General features: G+C 53.0%; 1 long non-coding RNA gene across 1 annotated transcript in view; it reads right to left on the reverse strand.

The window, feature by feature from the left end:
- LOC127749088 (uncharacterized) overlaps positions 1-6385 on the reverse strand; it is a 66417-nt gene that overhangs the window by 3537 nt on the left and 56495 nt on the right. Inside the window, exon 3 of the long non-coding RNA XR_008010961.1 lies at positions 5096-5143. This is a non-coding gene — a long non-coding RNA (uncharacterized LOC127749088). The remainder of the gene's footprint in view (positions 1-5095; positions 5144-6385) is intronic.

The raw sequence follows: 6385 nt of genomic DNA on the forward strand, positions 1-6385 counted from the left end.
ACATAGCGTTTTTCAAGATGCCTGCTTTTCCTTGTGCTCAGGAAATGACGCCCTCCTCCTCGAAGCGTGGCAAGTGTGAAGTTCGTCAGTTTCCCCCTGTGTCGTCCAGTTTTCTCGGGAATGACTTGAGCGGCGCGGTGGCCGTGACTTATGGACCGAAATGAATACCTGATCAATCGTTATCTCCGAGGAGCCGAGAGCCAAATATATTTCTTGCCGTCGGGAGTGGTGTGCGTTATCGACGCTCTCTCATGGGGGTCACGTGGTCACTCACTCCGACCAATCACAAGAGCGCGCCACAAGGCACCACCCAACTTCCGCTTCTCCCTCCCCCCTTCTCTCTCTCTCTCTCTCTCTCTCTCGCACACACACTGACTCTTTCGTCGATTTTTATGACGCCCGTCGAAACCCGCCCCTGTGACGACACACACCTGACACCGCTTATTTTCGACGAAACGTCGGGGTGTCTCCTTCATCCTCGCACTTCCACTATCTTGCCTCTTTCCTTTCTCTCTCCCTCCCCTTTAGGGGGTAATCTCTGTTCTCTGTCTCTCCCCTCCCTTAGCTCGCCGTCTCTAGAGCCTAGAACAACAGCCATGCGCACCCAGGCCCCGGGGTCTAGCTGGAGACCCCAGTTTCGTCCCTTGATGGCCGTTTTAGAGCCACTCGGGCCCGGCTCGTCCCGATCATCGGAGCGGGGACTCTCAAGGCATATCTGTCAGCAGCGTCGCCTCGCCTCACCCCGCCATGGGCCCGCCACAGGCCCCACCATGCCGGGCCCCGCCACGGGTCCGCCTGACCCAGTACGGCGCCCATAAAGAACACCGCTCCTGCCTGTCTGCTGGCCATGACTGCCCATGACTGTCTGCTCCACGGCGGCCGGAGCGGGGCCCGGGTTGCCCACCGCGACGGCGGGGTGGCCTTGCTTGTCCTCGGGTGCTCCCATGGGTCCACAGGTCCATGAGGTCCACGACTGCCACACCAAAGGCGGGTTCCGTCATCATGTCTTTCCCGTCGTAACCACTGGCCGCTGCTGTGCGGCCTCGCGGGGGATCGAACGCATATCGCTGGATTGAAATAACTTCACTTTCCTTTGCCCGCTTGTGAAACGAAAACAGAAAGAAAATGAAACTCTTTTCGCCTCGCCCTTCTTCGTCCCGATGATTGAAAGTCGGTTGAGTGTCCTCTTGTAGCAGCGCTGCTTGGACGCGTCCCAGCCGCGGCGCGCGTGGCCTGGCCGGCTCCAGCCCGGCTCCAGCCGCTGAGACGGGCGCCATTCATTTTAACCGTCTTGCAGGTTATTCACTTGGCAAACGAGTAATTCAGAGCAAGTAGAGCGAGGGACAGTGGGCGGCGGCCCGGCGCGTACGGCAGGTAGTCGAGAGCAGCAACAAGCCGGCAAACGCAAAGGGCTGCCGACAAAGAATTTTCAAAACACCTACTATAGTTAAGATTATTCACTAGGAACAGAGAGTAGTTGGGTCTCTGCTGCGACCGTCATCGTGTTCGTCATGAGCTGGTGACGTAAAGACCCTGTCTGGTACCCCCACCGGCCTCTCTCCCTCTCTCATATGCTGCGACGCCGACTCCACCAGGTCTCCTATTCCACAATAAATCTTGATTCGGGAGCCTTTATCAGATGGTGCGGCCCGAAAGCCCCCGACCCATGCGAGTTAGTAAATCAGAACAAGCGCGTGATGCATTACTCCCCACCGAAAAAATGCCGCCCCGCCGCCCAGAGTCGAGTGGGATTTCAACACTTTCCCGCCGATGAGTTCATATTTCGGGGCGGAGTGACCCGCCAGTCCTATCGGACCGCGCATCGCGCAAGGCGGCAAATGGAATGGGATTCTTTCGGCCGAGGCGAGGGAGACGTCGCACGCGAAAGGGAAGGAAGGCGCGGTAAATTCGCGGCAAGCTTACGAATGAAGTGAAAGGAGAACTCCGTGCTCAGACGATAGTCACGACGAATGACAATTCCCGTCCTTGCAGAGCAGGTGTCGTACGTGAGGGCATGTCGCCAATTACATCTTCCCTACAAGACACGCAGTACAATCGATTTTGAAGCAGAAACGTTTCAAGTTGCGAGTCATGAACAATAACTGTTAACACCTTAATTAAGGTAAGAAATAACAATTACTTCAGATTTTAATTTAAAACAAAGAGACAAAACATCATGTTAATGTAGGCGAACACGTGCGTGCTTTGCGATCTCAGAGGGAGGCATTCTCCTCAGAGTCAAGCATCCCAGTGAACCCAGCCAGGCTGTCCGCCGTCCGGCCGTCCAAGTGTCCAGTCCGCGCTCTCAAACACCAATTGGCTCGAGCTCAAATCCCTTTCAGCGAGCAGCTTTTCTTAATCACCCTTGGTGTTGCAGAGAGAACCGCCTTTCTTGTCGCCGGCATCATTCCCATCACGTTTTGACAAGGTAGGTGTTAACTGGTGCGCTCTGCTCGAGGAATGCGCGTTTGACACACCATTGTATGGAGACAATGGCTGGAGCCGGGCTCATATCCGGAGGACGTGTCATCGAGTACAGAGTTTAGCATTCCCAATCCGTGCTTTACTGTAAGTCCCTTATCTCCACGCCCCCTTCTCTCTCTCTCTCTCTCTCTCTCTCTCTCTCTCTCTCTCTCTCTCTCTCTCTCTCTCTCTCTCTCTGTCTCTCTCAGATTGCCATTTCGCCAGCCCTCTCTTCCGCCGGCCGCCGCCACCTCCAGCGCTCCCTGTTGTCGGCCCGTGTGTTGCCGCATTAATGGCCCCACTTTAATTGCCACGTTTTATCTGGAATTTCTCCGCGGCGCGCCGGCCAGGCTGGAGGGCCAGGCTGGCCTAGGGCTGTGCGAGTGCGAGCCGCGCTGCCCGCCTCAAGAGTTTGCAGCTGACCGCCCAGCACAGTGGGCTACTACACGCGCATCTAGCTGTGAACTGTACAGTCCGGGCACATTTTCTCCTCCTCCTCGCTGCACCATGAAAGGCGCAGTTTTTTTTGCTCCGTGAATGCAAGTGGGGAAGAAATGAAAGAATCAAACCGGAAACAGAAATGCCGAATCGTAGCCGTAGTCACTTTACAATGCGGCACTGTGAAAAATATTGTCGCAAGTTTACGACATTTCTTGTAATTTTTATTTCACAAAGTATTTTGTAAATTTGCGACAGTACTTTCTTGCTTGTCGATCGATTTCAAGTCGAAGTACTTGTAAATTTACAATTTCAAATTATAATTTCACGGTACACAGTATAGAAAATTTTCTCGTGAACCTACGAATATTTACAAAGGTTGGTCTGGCCGAACCGACCGTTTGGTGGTTACAATTCGGAAGTCTGTTTCCGGTTTGGTTATTAATTTGTTAACACCCCCAACACCACTGCAGAGCTGAAGTAACTTATCTACTGAGTTTTTATAATTCGGAATTATAAAAACTCAAAATCGAATGTTTGAGACAGCAATAGAAAGACAAACATCACACTACAAAACAATTTGATTTTTAAATCGTAGCACACATCAAATGTGGCAGCGGAGAGCTCTGGTGGTAGGGCGATGTCACGGGGAGAAACTCCAGGTCAGCAGTGCACCAGGTGCGAAAGAGCTAGGCTGTCGAGTGTCGGATTAAGAACAGCCGGGCCCCCCCCCCCCCCCACCCCAATCGGTGATCAGCCGGCAGCAGAGCCCCACTTCTATTCAGATGCTGATTTCGCCTTGAATATGGCCGCTCATTCCGGGCTATTAGAACCGTGACGCGCGTTTCCCGATGCATTCCCGATGCATGCACCTTCAAAATATTGGTTTGAGAAACGTCGCAGAAGAAAAGAAAAACACCAAGGACACAAGAAGCTGCGCTGCGTCACGGCCGTTTCTAGGCCAAACGCTCACACAACAGGCGTTATCAGGCGAGTATCTATTCCGATTGCCCTTCTTTCCCTGCTCCCCCTAATGCAGAATGCAAGCGGGTCGGGTCAAACTGCATAACAGGAAAAAAGAGAGGGGTGCAGTGGAACCTTAACGCAAATATTCGCCGTTTGGTCAATTTTTAAATTTAACTTGCCCACTTGCAATCCAAACGTACTTGATTCTCAACACCTCCACCATATTTTTTTAAAACAATACTTTCCGCCACTATCCATACGTTGGCCAAATACAGAATCAAAAGTATTCAATTAAAAAAAAATCTGAAGAATAAAAGAACCTTGGGCAAATGTTGGATGGAATTCACCCACACTCACAGAATGGCAATTTACGTGAAGCAACAAGGGGGTTGGCTGAGGCGCGTGGTCGAGGGGATGGAGATGATACGATACCCATTTCCATACAACAACAGCGATGACAAGGGGGAGCGTTGCCCCTCCGTCGTAAAAAAAATCCCGTCTGCGTTATTCCCAGCAGTGCTTTTGACTCGTGGATTGCGGTAGAGGGAAGCACGAATAAGAAAAAAGTCGCCGAGAAAACTTTTAGTGATTGACTGGAAGTAAACGCGCTGACCTCGCATGCCTCGAGCTTGCCAAGCTGCACCGAAAGCAAAGGGGTGCTCCTCAAACCCGCCCCGACAGACAGGCACTTCTGACGGGGAGCAGCAACCTTGTCGTGCGTTTTGTTGAAACGTGTTAAGTTCCGCGCTGGCAATAAGGGACTCCTTGCGCAGGACTATAAAGAGTGACGGACTGCTTCCTATAACGGGCCGTTATGAGTGGCCCATTGTGTCATTAACGATGCGATAAAACTTCACATTCGGCGAAGGCGCTTTGGCAACTTTCTTGGGGTCGTCGCCGGGGCAGGAGCGGGGATGGAAGCGTGGAAAACGAGGGGAGAGGGACCAAGGGTTGCTCCCCGTGAAGGTGGCTAGGGAAAGCGACTGCGAATGATGGAAATCAGCGCAAACAGAAACTCTATTGGAGGCGGCGACCCGAAATCGGCGATTACAATCCTGGCGACATGGCAATCACCGCCCAGAATAGTTCTTTTCACCCCAGCCGATCGTCGCGGGCAGCGCGACAAAATAACCAACCCATTTACCTCGTGAGGCGCTGAAACTGAGAGGCTGGAGCACCATGGAGAAAAATTATGACGATAACAAAATTAATTCGGTGGTGTCCTTACCGCAAATGATTGCCATGAGGATCTGCTGGGCGAGGAAGAGTGCCCTACCTGCAACAGAAAGGGTTAAAGTTTGGGTTAAAATAAAGAAGATCACGGCGTCTCGTCTCGCGCATTCGATGCATGTTCTCTTCTTGGGTTGCAGAGCTGGGCGGCGGCCGCGGTCATAGCGCCTGCAGGCTAGGCAGATCGGGCGCACCCCCGCAGCCTGGATGCCTACCCAGCGCGCGGCAGACCGTAGCGCCTGCAGGGTAGGCAGGTCGGGCGCACCCCCGCAGCATGGATGCCTACCCAGCGTGCGGCAGACCGTAGCGCCTGCAGGGTAGGCAGGTCGGGCGCACCCCCGCAGCATGGATGCCTACCCAGCGCGCGCCGCCACCACCGCTGCGCGTCGCTGCGCGTCGCTGCGCGGTGCTCCGCCTGTACAGCGTTTATGGGAGCAGTCATTGTCAGTGTGGCGCGTGGCGCCGCGTCCCTGGTATCAGCGGATGCAATAAAAGGCCGCCTAATTCATTAACTGTCCTAATTATCTCGGAGATAAGCCCTCTTTTTATGGCGCGCGCGAGTGGGAGAGGAGGAGCACGGCTACTACTACAAAATGGAAAAAAGAAAAAAAAAAATGTGACCACGGTAAAAGAAAAGTGAGAAACATAAAATTTTTAACAGCACAAAAACCGAAGTCATTAATGGGATTTAAGAAATCCCATCTGAGGCTTCCTCACCTCAACAAAACAGACTGCGTAGCTTGTGTTTGCCGACACATTCATGAATGGGAGTGGGTGTGAATTGGATAGGCGCCCACAGTTAGGGTGAGGAGTGGGAGGGGAGGGGGGCGGACAGGTAAAAGAAGTGTGTGTGTGTGTGTCTGAGTGTGTGTGAGTGAGAGAGAGGGACCCCTGCCGCGGGCCGGGTTCTAACCCCCTACAACTTCTTCATAAAAGGCGACCACACTTTACAACGGCCACTGACCTTCTGGCCCAACACCATCCATACGATGAATGGGCGTCATAACGTACAGATTGGAGGTAAAAAAGAGCGCGCGTGAGCTTAATGGAGCGCCCGCCATGGAACTCTCTGTATCAGAACTCGAAACGCCATACTTCACCGAACAAACCGAACACACGGCCCCCGTGAGACGGCGGCGGCATGGCTATGGGCGAGTCAATATTTGCCCGCTTGATTTCTGTAGATTCGTATCGCGTACCCCGCTCGTTGATAGGGGAGCAGAGCAGTTTTACAGCTTATACGGACACCTGCCTGATAGTGTGAAGTAAAGGTGTCGGAAATAAAATA

This window comes from Frankliniella occidentalis, unplaced genomic scaffold, assembly GCF_000697945.3.
Source record: "Frankliniella occidentalis isolate FOCC.00 unplaced genomic scaffold, Focc_3.1 Scaffold30, whole genome shotgun sequence".
Classification (NCBI taxonomy): Eukaryota; Metazoa; Arthropoda; class Insecta; order Thysanoptera; family Thripidae; genus Frankliniella; species Frankliniella occidentalis.